General features: G+C 36.5%; 1 protein-coding gene and 1 long non-coding RNA gene across 3 annotated transcripts in view; one reads left to right on the top strand and one right to left on the bottom strand.

The window, feature by feature from the left end:
* Window positions 1-13,692, bottom strand: part of LOC141541031 (uncharacterized) — a 38,632-nt gene extending 24,940 nt beyond the window's left edge. Inside the window, exon 1 of the long non-coding RNA XR_012481632.1 lies at window positions 13,372-13,692. This is a non-coding gene — a long non-coding RNA (uncharacterized LOC141541031). The remainder of the gene's footprint in view (window positions 1-13,371) is intronic.
* A 129-nt stretch (window positions 13,693-13,821) lies between these two features.
* CDRT4 (CMT1A duplicated region transcript 4) overlaps window positions 13,822-16,475 on the top strand; it is a 28,025-nt gene continuing 25,371 nt past the window's right edge. The window contains exons 1-2 of one of the 2 annotated variants that reach the window (XM_074265091.1): window positions 13,822-14,003; window positions 15,360-15,445. The gene's annotated coding sequence lies outside the window, so the exon portion shown is untranslated. The remainder of the gene's footprint in view (window positions 14,004-15,359; window positions 15,446-16,475) is intronic. The other variant, XM_074265090.1, reaches the window with a different exon arrangement.

A 16,475-nucleotide genomic window follows, 5' to 3' on the forward strand; every position in this document is an offset into this window, starting at 1 on the left:
TTTCAGATAATGAAATTGAAACTATTTCCACTCATATGAAAGAGTGTTCCAAATCACTGTTGAGCAAAGAAATACAAATTAAGACAACTCTGAGATACCTCTACACACCTGTCACATTGGCTAAGATGACAGGAAAAAGTAATGATGAATTTTGGAGGGGATGTGGGAAAACTGGGACACTGATGCATTGTTGGTGGAGTTGTAAACGAGTCCAACCATTCTGGAGAGCAATTTGGAATTATGCCCCAAAAGTTATCAAGCTGTGCATACCCTTTGATTCAGCAGTGCTACTGCTCGGCTTATATCCCAAAGAGATACCAAAGAAGGGAAAGGGACCTGCATGTGCCAAAATGTTTGTGGCAGACCTTTTTGTAGTGGCTAGAAACTAGAAAATGAATGGATGCCCATCAATTGGAGAATGGTTGGGTAAATTGTGGTATATGAATATTATGGAATATTATTGTTCTATAAGAAATGATCAGCAAGATGAATACAGAGAGGCTTGGAGAGACTTACATGAACTGATGCTGAGTGAAATGAGTAGAACCAGGAGACCATTATACACTTCAGCAACAATACTGTATAAGGATGTATTCTGATGGAAGTGGATATTTTTGATAAAGAGAAGATCTAATTCAATTCCAATTGATCAATGATGGACAGAATCAACTAAACCCAGGGAAGGAATACTGGGAAATAAGTATAAAGTGTTTGCATATTTGTTTTTCTTCTCAGGTTATTTTTGCCTTCTGAATCCAATTCTTCCTTTGCAAAAAGAGAACTGTTCGGTTCTGCACACATATATTGTATCTGGGATATAGTATAACATATTTAACATGTGTAAGACTGCTTGCCATCTAGGGGAGGGGGTAGAGGGAGGGAAAGGAAAAATCGGAACAGAAGTGAGTGCAAGGGATAATGTTGTAAAAAAAATTATCCATGCATACATATGTACTATCAATAAAAAGATATAACAAAAAATATTTAGATCCTTCTAAAAAAAGGAATTTATGTTGAAAAATATCTTTGCATATATTTTTTTGGGAAAAAAAGGCTATCATTAAAAAAATAAAAAAGAAGTGAGGCCCTTATGAGAACCTCTGAATGTAAAAATGTTTTCCAAGTTTATTGCTTCCCTTCTAATCTTGTTTGAATCAGTTTTGTTTGCACAAAAACTTTTTAGCTTAATATAATCAAAATCTTCTATTTTGTGATCAATAATGATCTCTAGTTCTTCTTTGGTCATAAATTCCTTCCTTCTCCACAGGTCTGAGAGGTAAACTATCCTATGTTCTTTTAATTTGTTTATAATACCATTCTTCATGTCTAGACCCATTTTATTCTTATCTTTTCACCAGACATCTTGAAATTGAGTGAGGAAGTCTGTTTTCAGAAATATCACAAAGTATGGGATAGATCTGTGGTTTCATTAACATAAGTAAATCTCTCAATGACGAAACTACCAATGTACAAGAGCAATTGTTCTAAAAAATTGCAATCTTAAAAGAGTTGTCTAGGGTAGTGGCCTCCAATGGATTAAATGCTATGAATATGGGAAGACAGATTACATTATCTGACCCTCACTAAAATAGCCAATCATCATGGGGTTTGCTTGTCTCTAACATACTCTTAACCCAAGTCTTTTGTTAGGCCAACTCCCAATCTTCTCCAGTTAGGATCTAAGACAAGTACAATTGTTTATCCTTCCAAACTTCTCTTTTATTATTTACTATTTACCCCAGGTTATCAAATCCTCAGTGTCATTGTGGATTCCTTTTTCCTTAATCCCTTTCCCACATATCATATATAAAATCTTGTTATTTTTGCCTTCAAATCTCTCACATTTATTTCCTTCTGTCTATTCACATCATCATCATCCTAGTTTAGGCTTTCATCATCTCTCACCAGTTATATTGCCAATAAAATTTCCCATTAAAAAATAAATTTATTGTTTATTTCTTTATTTTGCACTCTTAAAAAAATGAGTTCTGAAGTCTATTTCTGTCCTTCCACAAAGAAATTAAGGAATGTACTATCAATTACACATGTGAAATCACACAAAACATTTTCATATTAGTCATGTTGCGCCCCCCCCCCCCATTCCTCAAAGAAAAACTCTAGAGTGAAAAAGTTATGTTTCTCAGATTTCATCCATTCTGTCTTTGGAGGTAAACAGTATTTTTAACAAGAGTCCTTTGGAAATGTCTTGGATCACTCTATTGATCAGATTAACAGATTTTCAGAGTTGATCATCATTACAATATTGCTATTACAATGTCTACCTGCTCATTTCACTTATCATTTATTCCAGTTCAGTCAACCCAGTTTTTCTGAAACTATCCTGCTCATCATTTCTTATAGTTCACATCACAATTATATACCACAACTTGTTCAGCCATTCCCCAAGTGATGGGCATCTCAATTTACAATTCTTTGCCACCACAAAAAAAGGACAGTTATAAATGGCTAAGATGACAGTGGGAAAACTGGGACACTGATGCATTGTTGGTGGAGTTGTGAATATATCCAGCCATTCTGCTGAGTGATTTGGAACTATGCTCAAAAACTTATCAAACTGTGTATACCCTTTGATCCAGCAGTGTTACTACTGGACTTATATCCCAAAGAGATCTTATAGAAGGGAAAGGGACCTGTATGTGCCAAAATGTTTGTGGCAGCCCTTTTTGTAGTGGCTAGAAATTGGAAAATGAATGGATACCCATCAATTGGAGAATGGTTGGGTAAATTGTGATATATAAATGTTATGAATATTATTGTTTTGTAAGAAATGACCAGCAGGATGAATACAGAGAGGCTTGAAGAGACTTACATGAACTGATGCTGAGTGAAATGAGCAGAACCAGGAGATCATTATACACTTCAACAACAATACTGTATGAGGATGTATTCTGATAGAAGTGGATATGTTCAAGAAAGGAAAAGATCTAATTCAGCACCAGTTGATCAATGATGGACAGAATCAGCTACACTCAGAGAAGGAATACTGGGAAATGAGTGTAAACTGTTTGCAATTTTGTTTTTCTTCTCAGGAATCCAATTATTCCTGTGCAACAATAAATTCGGTTTTACACACATATATTGTATCTAGGAAAATTACCAATGCATAACGTACTGTCAAAAAAAAAGTTATAATTATAAAATTAATTTTTAAAAAGAATCCATTGCCAATTATGTTGTAGTTTGGTTATCGTGTGTAAAATTTGGAGCTGTGTAATAACATTTGCCACTCTGGGATGGTTTCCCATTAATTTGTGCATAGATATAAAACGTGTATATCTTGTCATGTCTTATCCCAGATAATTGTACTGCTTCTTAATGGCCTTTAATAAAATTCTAGCCACAAGCACTGGGTGAGGAATAAAGCTTTGTTCTGGTTGTACTGGGAGGTTCACCCACTTTATCACACTGTCTCCTTGATGAAGCAAAAATTTTTGTAGCAAAAACTGATATTTCCAAGGCTTTTTGAGTGACTTTCAACTACATTGGATAAAGCCAGTTCAACTTCTCTCAAAGCCTGTTGAGCCTCTTTTATAAACTGACATGATGAATTTAAAGCACTATCTCCCCTTAAAAATGTCATATAATGGTTGCAATTGATAGGTAGCCACGCCTAACACTGGAGGCATCCATTGGATGTCTATCAATTTCTGAAAGTCATTTAAGCTGTTTAACTTCTCTCTTCTTAAGAAAAGTTTTTGTACTATAAGCACCGTAGGGTATACTTTGTATTCTAAATATTGAAAAGGAGCATGTTTTTGAATTTTTTTCTGGATCTATGTGCAATTTGTAGTTCCTTAGTGTTTCTATGGTCTTTTGTAGACATGCTTCTAACATTTGCTCCACAGGTGCACATCCCAATATATCATCCATGTAATGTAAGAACATTACTTTTGGAAATGCTTTTCTTACTGGAGTTAAGAGCAGCTGCAACATACATTTAGCACATAGTAGGGCTATTTTTCATTCCCTGTGGCAAAACTGTCCATTTATATCTTTCATAAGATTCAGCTAAGTTAACACTGGGCACTGAAAAGGCAAATCTTTTCATAGCCTCCTTATCTTGACGGATCGAATAGAAACAGTCTTTAATGTCTATAACCCAAAGAGACCATTCTCTAGGCCATTCTCTAGGAGATGGAAGTCCAGGCTGAAGAGTTCCTCTAGTTTTCATCTGTTCATTTACTTTTCTTAAATCAGTCAACATCCTCCATTTTCCAGATTTCTTTCTTATAACAAGTACAGAGAAATTCCAAGGACTTAGAGAAGGTTGTAAGTGTCCTTGGTCAAGTTGCTCCTGTACTATATCTGTTAAGGCCTGAATTTTATCACTACCTAAGGGCCACTATTCTATCCACACTGGTGTATCAATTTTCCATTGAATAGGAACAGGTGAGAGTGTTGGCAGGCCTTCAACTGCCTAAAAAGCCAAAGTATTCATTTGTAATAATAACTGTTGTAAAATATCTCTTCCCCACAGATTGATAGGGATTTTTTTCAACTATAAAAGGAGTAAAAACTCCTGTTTCACTTTCAAATGTCCATCTCAAAGGGATAGCACTAACTTCAGCTGCTATTGATCCTCCTTCACCAGACATGTAGGTGTCTGCCTTAATCTTTGGCCAGTAACTGGGCATTTGGCACCTCTAATGATTGTACAATCTGCACCTGTGCTACCAGTCCTTCTAATGGTATGCCATTTATATAGATAGTGAGTATAGGACAGTTAGCTGTAATTGCTGCAGTCCAGAATATTCCTGGATTCTGTTGCTTGGAGTCAGAATCTTGGGCAACTATCACCAGATTGTCTATTAGGAGTCTGTATCAGTAAACCTGATGCTACTACTTCTCCTAGTTGATAAGTTACACATTGTCTACCTGTATTAGTGACTGGGATATTATCTACACATTCCCCAGTTTCCCACATCAGTGTTTGGATGAACACTGTTTTATAAGTACTCTCAGGAGGTGAAATGGTCAATCTTACTGTGTCTGGAGGCAAGAGATCCATAGGCTGGAGAGGAACAGATTTCACCTCTCCAGGGGGGCATCTCAATTGTCTCAGCTGCATAAAACTCTATTCTCCCCAATTGTAATCCCTTTCTCCCATCAGGTTGCTTACTGGCTGATTGGTCACATCTGAGTACTGAATTTCTAAACACTCTCTGGGTCTGCCATCATGCCCCAAGTACTTTTTGTTTTGGGCCCTGGAATTGGGGCCCCTATCCCGTTTCCTTGAATCAGTCTACATTCTGATGCCTAATAGAAGCATTTGTTGCATTTTGGACATGGTGTTTTGGGTCTTATTCTCTCACCCTGTTTTCTCATTTTGTCTTTTTCTCAATGTTGGCATTGAACTTTCAAATGCCCTACTTTTTACCACATTGAAAGCATTGACAAATCTCTCTGGAAGTCCCTTGCCAAAAGGAACCCTGTCTTCTCATGTTCGGATCTTGGGAAGTCTGCATCATAGCCTGGGTATAAAAGGTATTTATGCCCACTGTGGCACAACGTCTTATGATCTCCTCTAAAGGAGCATCCTTGTGTAGTCCTAATATAATTCTTCTACAGACCTCATTATCCTTTTCTTTAGCAAGTTGCCTCATCATAATTTCTGTTGCTGCATTTTCACCAATAGTTCATATGACAGCTATTTGCAAACTTCCCACAAAATCAGCAAAGGATTCATTTGGACCTTGCTCTATTTTCGTGAAGGCTTCTCCTCTGTCTTGCTTTCCTGGGAGGAAGCTCCATGCTTTGATAGCAGCAGAAGCAATTTGCTCATATGCCGCTATGGAGTAATTAATCTGTGCTGAAGTGTCTGCATAAGAACTTACACCTGTTAGTTGGTCACATATGATTGGTGTATTAACTCCAGTTTGCCTATTTCGTTGGGCTTATATCCTACAGAGTTCACTATATTCAGAAAGCCACAAGAAGTTTTGTCCAGGTTCTAAGCATGTCCTTGCTATAGATTTTCAGTCACTAGGGGTTAAAATAAGCTAAATTCTGTAATAATATCTTAACATAAGATGATGTAGCCCCATAAAGAGTGCAAGCCTTTTTCAGGTCTTTGAGAATTTCTATATTAAAAGAAGTCTATCTTCTTTCTTAACCTGAAGAGTTAAGCAGTTCAATCACAGGATATATTTCTGTTTTCAAATCAGCTGTATCTTGCTCTTCTTCTTTGGCTTAAAGTAGTGCCTTTTGCAATTGAGTCATAGGAGTGGGTGATTGCTGGGGGGAGAAGAGGAGGTGCTAGTGATATCACTGCTCCTCCACTCCTTCTCCTCCTCCCTCTATCCAGGAAGGTGAAGTTGATGGTGGAGGGTCAGTAGCCTGCTCAGAAATAGGTGGAGTTGAAGCTGGGCTGTGAGAGTGAGAATCACCAGGCCCTTTATGTTCACTTAACTCCCCATGCAATATTTTCATTACCCTTTCCCTTCTCTTCCTCTTTCTCCTCATGTTTTCCTATCTGGCTGTTCTTAAAACTTTTCTTTTTTCTAGAACTTGTGGGATTCTTTAAGGCCAATTGTATTATGTTGTGTATATAGAGTGTTTCCTTAGAAATTGAATCAGGACTTTTATCATTGTAATATTCACATAGTTGATTTCTACTAGTTTCGTCTCTATTTCTTCTTCCTTGAAGAACCAAGGGGATGTGCATTGTAATGTATCCAAGAATCCACCAATCTGCACCCAAGTTACAAGTAAACCTTGCCTCTTTATTAACCTAAGCTTTCTGTAGAGCTCACTGGGGGTGGAGGTGAGTATGGGTTAGAATCTTTTCCTAATATCTGCCCCATTATAAGGGCAATGAGAAAAGGATCCATACAAAAACACAAAATTTTCTGCTCATCCCTATTCCATAATTAGAATAGGGATGATTCTATTCTATAATGGGTTCAATTTTTGTCTTTCTGGTATTAAGCTTCTTTTTTGGTAGTAGCAGAGGATTAAGTATTTATAAACAGATCAATAAATAGGTAGATAGATAGTACATAGAGAAAGACCTTTTATACATCTCTATACCTCTCTATCTCTATCCTTATATGTCTTAGAAAGGAGATCTTTATCAGAGAAACATGTTGCAAAGATTTTTTTCCAATAAGTTATTTCCCTTTTTAGTTTAGTTGTTCATGCACTGTTTTTTTTTTTTAAGTACTCAAAGTTGTCCATTTCATTTTCTGTGATTCTCGCTATCCCTTGTTTTTATCTTCAACTCTCCCTTTATCTGTAGATGCAAAAAGCATTAGTTTCTTTACTCCTTAATTTGATGTTTTAATTGTGAGTGTGATTAGTAATTGTAATTATAATTTAATGTAATTATGTAATTGTAATGTAAATAATTATAATTAATAGTCTTTTATAGCTAAATCATGTATCCTTTTGGAGCTTATTTAAATACATAGGTGCTGAACTAAACATAAAATTTCTCCAGGATTGCTCTTCAATTTTCCTAAAAATTATGGGGAAATGAGTCCATAGCTCAGTAACTAGAGTTCTAATGTTTATTGAACACTAGGATATTAGGTTTGTTCACTTCTATATGTTTTATGCTCCAGGAATTTGATTTATTTACATTTTATCCAGAACTCAAAGAATTCAAAGGACCAACAAAGAGCCTACCTACACACCCTGCCAAATGAATTTAGTCTCTCAAAGTATTTAAGATACTTAGGAATCTAGCATTGCTAGATCTAAAAATATACTAGAAAACAGCTAGCCTATATGGCCCTCAAAGTTTCAAATGAAAATTTCCCCCCTCCCACTGGCAAATTATAATTGCTTACATCAGAAGGGCATGGAGATAACCCTGCAAATATTAGATGCTTTAGAGTCTAAATAGATGAAGAATTTCTCCTCTTCTCATTTGCTATGACCTCATTTTGTAGCTGTGTAATGGTATCTCTCTATGCAAATATTGCTCTCTAATAGAAAACTTTCTGCCCACTGAGGAAAACAAAAATGTACTGACATAAAAAAGAACCAAAAGCCATGCAAGGATTGTGGGTGGAAAATAACTCAAGCTATAGATTTCTATTGTGGTTCTAGCCATGGAAGCTGTAGAGAACAGACAGTATTAGCATTATGAATTCCTGAAAGGCAATCTGTTTGAACTGCCAGCCACTCCTGACTCATTTCTTTTATGCAATTAAAAGCCTGTTTAGGCTGTCTTCCCAAGAGGGTACAGAGGACACTTTATATACAAAGCTAAAATGTAGAAAGAAACCAAAGATCAGCTTCTAGTGGGAATCAGCTCTGTAAAATGTTTCTGAGTTGGTATCCGCAGAGTGTATAGAATAGGACTGTAATTATGCCCCACATAAAATTTGCGAATCCCTGCCTCCATACTTTTACCTATATCAACTTTACACCATATTACTTTTTAATCCCCATTTCCTAACTTTCAATTGGCATTTACCATTTTCCTCAAGGCTTATCTTCTATTAAAGTAGTTTCTTGGAATACCTCCAGCATAGCTAATACCTTCTCATTTGGCATTCTTCCAAACCTTTGTTTTTTGCTTTGGACTTGAATCTCAGCTACTCCTGATTTTTCAAGGCATCCCTGCTAGGCTGGTGTTCTTAAGATGAGCATGTAGGTTAGGCACTAAGTTCTAGACTTTTTTTTTTCCATGCTACTAGGAAAGCTTAATTGTGGGCTTTCACATTTTTTTGGTGCTTCCAGATTGGTGTGATCTGGAGAAGGCTATGATTGTTCTGCACTCTATTCATACCCAGGTAGGGCCCCTAACTGTTGTAGCTATACATACTCTTTAGGGCCCTTGTGACTGAAAGTGCTACTCTTTATTCTACAACTGCGACCCAGAAATAGATTTAGGCATTGATGTTGCCAAACAGTACCCAGTTCTAGTACAGGGGGTCCCCTGAAATCTCTGTCTGACTTGAGAGCTGCCAAAGCTGCTGCTGCCATTTGTCACCACTTCCAAAACCTTGAGTTTATGCTACTACTAGTATTTAAGTTCTAAGCCAGCCTTTACCCCCTTGTTACAGACTTCTGAACTCACAAATTTTCTCAAACTGGAAAAAATGTTCATTCCAACCTTTTATTGGCGCTGACTCTCCAGAATTCAATATTTTAAATTTGTCTGAAAGGAAATATTGGGAGAGCTCAGGAGAGTGTTTCCTCTCTATGCCATATTGGCTTCACCCCAACACATTTAATGAGTGCTTTCTCTGCCTCTCTCTCTCTCTCTCTCTCTCTCTCTCTCTCTCTCTCTCTCTCTCTCTCTCTCTCTCTCTCTCTCTCTCTCTCTCTCTCTCTCTCTCTCTCTCTGTCTGCCTGTCTGTCTCTCTCTCACTATAAAATTTAGCCTTTATTAACAAGTTTGCCTTCAAGTGAATGTCAGAATTCTCCAAGGACCCAGCATTTTTCAGATAGTTAATCTTAGGCTTATAGAGGTTAAAAATTTATTAAGATTCAAAGTTATGAGAAGTTATTAATTTATAGTATTGAATATTTTCTTCTCTGATAAATTAAGTAAATATAAAAAGGTATTTAATTGATTAGAATTACCAGTGCAATTAATGCAAAATAAAAACCAACCTAAACAAAGCAAGAACAAAAATATATTTTAAAAATCAATCAATTAGGTCACACTAGACTGAGACTTAAAAGAGAGAGAGGTTTAGTTTTAGAAATCTGGGAGTACAATTGATAGATGGTCAAAGGATATGGACAGACAATTCTCAGACAAAGAAATTGAAACTATTTCTAGCCATATGAAAAGATGCTCCAAGTCATTATTAATCAGAGAAATGCGAATTAAGACAACTTTGAGATACCATTACACATCTGTCAGATTAGCTAGAATGACAGGGAAAGATAATGCGGAATGTTGGAGGGAATGTGGGAAAACTGGGACACTGATATATTGTTGGTGAAATTGTGAATACATCCATCCATTCTGGAGAGTGATTTGGAACTATGCCCAAAAAGTTATCAAACTGTGCATACCCTTTGATCCAGCAGTGTTGTTACTGGGCTTATATTCCAAAGAGATTTTAAAGAAGGGAAAGGGGCCTGTATGTACAAGAATATTTGTGGCAGCCCTCTTTGTAGTGACCAGAAACTGGAAACTGAGCCCATCAATTGGAGAATTGCTAAATAAATTGTAGTATATGAATATTATGGAATATTATTGTTCTGTAAGAAATGACCAGCAGGATAATTTCAGAAAGGCCTGAAGAGACTTACATGAATTGATGCTGAGTGAAATGATCAGGACCAGGAGATCATTATATATTTCAATAATACTATATGATGATCAATTCTGATGGATGGTGGCTCTCTTCAACAATGAGATGAACCAAATCAGTTCCAATAGAGCAATAATGAATTGAACCAGCTACACCCAGCAAAAGAATTCTGGGAGATGACTATGAACCACTACATAGAATCCCGAATCCCTCTATTTTTGTCCATCTGCATTTTTTATTTCTTTCACAGGCTAATTGTACACTATTTCAAAGTCTGATTCTTTTTGTACAGTAAAATAACTGTATGGACATGTATACATATATTGTATCTAACATATTTAACATGTATTGGTCAACCTGCCATCTGGGGGAAGGGGTGGGGGAAAGGAGGGAAAAAGTTGGGACAAAAGGTTTTGCAATTGTCAATGCTGAAAAATTACTCATGCATGTATCTTGTAAATAAAAAGCTATAATAAATTTTAAAAAAAGAAAGAAATCTGGGAGTAATCTGCATAGAGATGATAATTGAAATCATGGAAGTTAATGAGATCACTCAGAAACAGTTTAGTGTATACCTACATGTGGCATGGACAATCCAGTGAAGGAAATTGAAAAGGAGCAATTATACATATAAGAGGCAACCAGGAGAGAACAGTGTCATAAAAACCCAGAGGAAAAAGGGGGGAAAAATCTAGGAAGAGAGCATGTCCAGCACTATCGAATGTTTCAGAGAGGTTAAGAAATGGTAAGGATTAAAAAAAGATCATTAACTTTGACAATTATGAAGTGTTTGGTACTTTTGGAGAGATCAATTTCAACTGAGTAATGATATCAGAAACCAGAATTCAGAGTTTTTCAAAGAGAGTGAGAAGACAGGTTTTTTTAAAAACTGGACCAATAGGTCATTCAGCAGCCAATCTGTATGCATATTTTTCTCATGTCCCTGCAAACACTGATCCTTTCTTTTATAATTTTAGTCAATTTGAAAGGTATGAAATTAGAGGTTTAATTTACCTTTTTCTGTTCATTAGCATGTTTGGGCACTTTTTGATGATCATTTTATAGTTTGTAGTGATTTAAAAAGCTGATCATATCTTGTCTATTAACTGTTTTAAAAATATTTATTAATTCCCTCTAAATTTTGGATGTATGAATTTTATTAAGGATATTTTATATAATCCTATATCTAGTATTTTGTCTACTTTACCTACCTCAGAGGACATATGGATAAAAGGTATGTTCATGTCTTATTTTGTATTAACTACAGTGCCTAGCACAATAAGCACATAATAGGACATTCACATCAAACTTGATATGTCATTATAAGTTAGAGCAGGCTGGTCTAATTCTCTCACTTTACAGATTAGGAAACAGAAGTCCAGAAGTAAGTCATTACCCAAGGTCACACAGGTAGTAGTAAGTAGCAGAAAAGGAAATTTAGGTCCTGTGATTCCAAGATCATGTTCTTTTTACAATCACTAAGGCAAGCTTCGGAGACAAATATGATTTGAGCTGGAACTTGAAGGAAAAAATAAGATTTTGAGAGGGAAAATGGAGGACAAGTCAATCAAGTAAAATAGAACTGATTTTCTGAAAACAATCTTATGAGAAAGTGAATAATGTGATACGATAATGTCCCCATTTCATAGATGATTTCTTAGAAAGGTGAAGGAGGGAGGGAGGAAGAAAAGAAGAAAGGGAAGAATGGAGGGATGGAGGAAGGGAAGAAGGTAGGGAGGAAGGGAAGAAAGGAAAAAGGGAGAAGGAGGGAGGAATGAAGGGGAGAAGGAGAGAGAGAAGAGGAAGAGGAGAGAGGAGAGAAAGGAGAAGAGAGAGGGAGAGAGGGAGACAGAGAGGAGAGAGAAAAGGGAGAGAGAGGGGAGAAAGAGAGGGAACAGAGGGGAGAGAGGAAGGAAGAAGGGAGGGAGGAAGGGACGAATCATTAAGTGCTTAAAATATGCCACTATGCTAAGCACTGGGATAAAAATACAAGAAAAAAAAAAAGAAAAGCAGTCTCTGCCTTCAAAAATGTAGAATATAATGAAGTTTACATTCTAATGGGGAAATATAATACACAGGGTGGGGGTGGGAAATGGGGAGGTAAGCACAGTTTTGAAATCCAGAGAAAGCAAGGAACAAGGCAGGAGGACAAAAATGACAATCCAGCCTCCACCCCTTAATGAAATGGAGATTCCTGAGGATAGGAGAAGCTAGATGGGTTTTGGTCTTTTAAAGGGAGTCTAAGATGAATGGGTTGCAATTATGACAGTCTGTTAATGATGAGGGGACCCTAGGCACTGATGAAAATTCCAGAATATGCAGAAAGTAGAGGGAAGAACTTTTTGATTGGTGTGCTTAGGAGGATGATAATATTCTCAATAAATTTAGCAATTAATTAGGTACTACTATTATCCCCTTTATATAGATGAAGAAACTGAGGAAAATGGGTTGTGACTTGCCCAGGGACAAATAGCTAGTAAGTATTTAAAGTAAAATTTGAATTAAAAAATGCTTGACTCCAGGACTAGATGTGCCATCTAATTGCCCTAGATTCTTAACTTAGAGAGTAGGGGGAAAGGGAGCCATATAAGGTTTGAGGAAAAATAACAAGGTATAACTATGGTGAGATGAGTTAATTAGGAAGGCATAAAAGTATTGTCTTGCAGCAGTAAAAGCCCAGGTAAGGTTAAACTTAAATTAAAGAGGAGAAGATGGAGTTTTTTGGCAGATGACCTAATTTTTCAGTGAAATATGAAACAAAGTTATCAGCTAAGAGATTGATAGTGGAAAAAACATTAGAGGCAAAAAATTATCACCTTAATGTCAATAATCTAGTACAACATGACAATGATTTTATCTGAGTTTTGACGTTTAGGATAGACAGCAGAAAAAGAAAAATTAGAGACTAAATTCAAAGGAAAGATAAGAGTTGATGACTGAATGTATTTAAGAAATATTTATACCTGATGGATATTATCATAGCAGTCATGCATAATATTTAAGATCCTATTTAATATTCAAGTTTGATCTAGATGACTTTCCCAAATCTATTGCTATTATTTCATCCTTAAATGTCATTAGCATCCTCCTTTAGGAGAAGAGCATGGAAGGAAGCTTTCTTTGGTCATACCTCCTTTCCTCCTGGCAAATGATTGGGAGGAAGGTGAAAAAAAGTGCTGACAGTGAGTTCTTCATTGGAGTAGAGGATCTCTTAAAGGTAAAGGACTTGAGGACTACTTACTGCCAAGTGGCTTTGAACCCTGATCTTGCTTTGTGACTATAGGCAAATTACTTCTCTTTGGGGCTCCAAGTTTTCACCTCTGAAAAATCTCAGAATTGAATTACTTGTTCTCTAAGGGCTCTTAACAGCCATAGTGGTCTGGAATTCTAAGAATCATGGCTGAGTAACTAGAGTTAAGTTCATCTCACGAATCATTTTTCATTTTTACCTGTAAGTTTATAATATTCAAATTCACTAAAGTATCCAAGGAGAAAGATGATGAAAGAGGGAGGAAAAAAAATAGGGAAGCTTGGCAATTGATGATGTCACAATCCTCCAACTTAGTTATAAGTAGTAAGATAGTAGCAGAGGCTTCAGAGAGGAAGAGGAAGCAGACTGGTTAGGAGAGCATAAAGGGGAAAAAGAGAAATTTCAATGGGAAAGTAGAGAAGGGAGAAAACTAAAAATCAGTAAATGATCACGGGGCAGGAAAAAGAAAAGAAGAAACAGAAACAACATGATGATCTTTAGAAATATCACAGGTAACAGTGCATTTTATATTTTAATATTTTAAGTCCTCATCTTTCCAACTAATAATACAGTTCATAAAACTATGCCTTAGAAGACTTTGGCCAATCAATTCACTTCCTGGTGGCCAACTCGCAGCTGTAGCCTATAGTTCTTCAGATATTGGTATTCAACGCTCAACATAGGAAAGTCCAGGGTATATAGTAAATCTGATTTTTAAAAGAATACTTAGGAAATTATTTATCTATATCCCAAAAGGATTCTTAAATTGATAAGATTCCTAGAATCTTCAGTTCTCTTAAATACTGAGCATTCCTTGTGAGCACTAAAATGTTTTCAGAAGTTTCTTCTCTTTTATAGTTGATCACCTGTGCTTGATGGGTGTGGAAGGGTGAGGAACTTTAAAACTAGGTTAAGAAAAGCTTGGAGAAATAGGATAATATAGTATCTTTGGAGTTGGAGGACCTGGGTTCAAATTTTCCTTTGACATATTAATTATGTGACTCTCAGGAAAAAGTTCACTGATCTCTGGTTTTCAGTCTTCTCAAAATTTTGCACCCTCCACATTTAGTTACATGACTTCATGTGGGGTCTTGACCCACAGTTTGATACATTGGGCTAGATAACTTTTCCAGTGTTTGTTTTCAAGTTCTAAATCTATAAGTCTATTCCCTGGCCATCATCCCCTGTGCTGTTAATATGTTTTCTTCCCTTTTCCATCTTGAAGCCACTTGGTAAATCATTTCAACTCTACATTATCCTCTTCTTTCAATTCCTTTGTCCTATCTATGAACTTTTCTCATAAATCCCAGCCTTAGATTGATCCTATTATCCACTGCCTTTTTCAATTCATGGAGATATAGAAAACAATCTGTGATAGACAAAGCTGGAAAAAAATTTCATAAAATCATGCTGACTGGTTAAAGCACAATTTTTTGTAACATGATATGAACTAGATCTTTGCTAGGATAGTCATTTCACATTTCTATTCACTATTCACTAACCCACCTGCCCCAACAGCTCTTCCATAATTTGTCATTCTTTCTCAAATCTCCCGTGTTCTAGCTAGCTATTAACAGTCCATGAACTCTTTTCTCATCTTCATTTCACATCACTAAAACGCCAGATCCCATTTTCTCCTTCGCCCCTTTTTCATATGAAGAAGCAGTCCCACTTCTTGCAAACCCTACTGTGGGTACAAGTGATTTAATTCCATTCCATCTGATGTATCAAAAGTAAAATATTAGGAGGATGCTTGAATCTAGAAAAAAGGAAAGCTTTTCTTTGAATCCTCAGAATGGCTTCACAGCAAAACATACAATGCATGAGGCTTTTCCTTTTCTAGATAACTGAATTGCTTTTTTTGACAGGCTGCTGAACTCTTAGACCTTGCTTGCTATGTGTTCTTCGGTGATGAATGAGGAATTCCAATATTAATTTTGAACAATGTTTTCCTGTAAGTAAATCCCCATGTTGGGCACCAAAATATAATGTTCTCTGGGAGCAGGTTTCTAGGGGAGCTTCTGGAGGCAGCCTTAGTTTCAGATCAGTTCAATAATCTCAAATGCAGCTAGGAGTTAAAGTCCAAATTCTTTATTGTCTCTTCCAAAATCTTATCTCCTTCACTTGGGGCTCAGCTAGTTTTCTGGAGGCCTTCCCCTCTCCTTGGTTCCCCAGAGCTCTTGCTGCTAGTCCTTTGTCTCTGCCAGCTTCAGCCTCTTGTCTTCCCAATGTCTCCAGTCAGCACAAAGGTGGAAGTAGGAATGACTCTTGACTCCTCCTCCCAGAGAGTGGGCTTGTTGGGAGCTCTTTAAAAGTATGCTCTCTTAAAGGTGTGAATCTTGTGGAATTCTAGTAAGTACATTACTGAACTAGAGAACTGTTAAGTACTATGCTAAATTAGATAATTATTAATTCTATCCATTCCAGTGACTTAGCACCTTGTAAGAATTCTAACATTAGATGTTAAATTCTTCTAGATTTCTAGTTGTAGGTCAAAACCCTGTATAGCAGAGAGGTCTGGCAAGAGCAAGCTATATGATGTAAGCTGCTTCTTGTGCCCCAGATTTCCTTATAAATGAATATAGCTCTTGAAGTTACTTATTAGTGTGAGTAAAGAGTTTCACAACAACCCCATTAGAATAAGGAAGGAAATTGTATTGATTTATTCTGTCTGGATTTATGTTCTAATAAATACAATGTGGCCATATGTTTTCCTAGGGAAGAAAGACAGAGTCAGTAAATTTGAATCAGAATTTTTTTTTGATGTCTTGGACTTTTCTTTATGTATCTTCCCCCCCACCCCAGGAATTAAGAGACTTGGGTGGTTAGCCTTAGTTCTGTAACAGACAGCTTACATGACCTCTACCAAGCTACATACCTTCTTATCTCTAAAATGAGGGGATAGGACTAGATCTCTATTCAGCTGTTTTATATTAATAATTATGCAATATGAATATGAACCTTTGGTACTTAAGAAGTTTGGC

The sequence above is a fragment of the Sminthopsis crassicaudata genome, chromosome 4 (assembly GCF_048593235.1).
Source record: "Sminthopsis crassicaudata isolate SCR6 chromosome 4, ASM4859323v1, whole genome shotgun sequence".
NCBI classification, from domain to species: domain Eukaryota; kingdom Metazoa; phylum Chordata; class Mammalia; order Dasyuromorphia; family Dasyuridae; genus Sminthopsis; species Sminthopsis crassicaudata.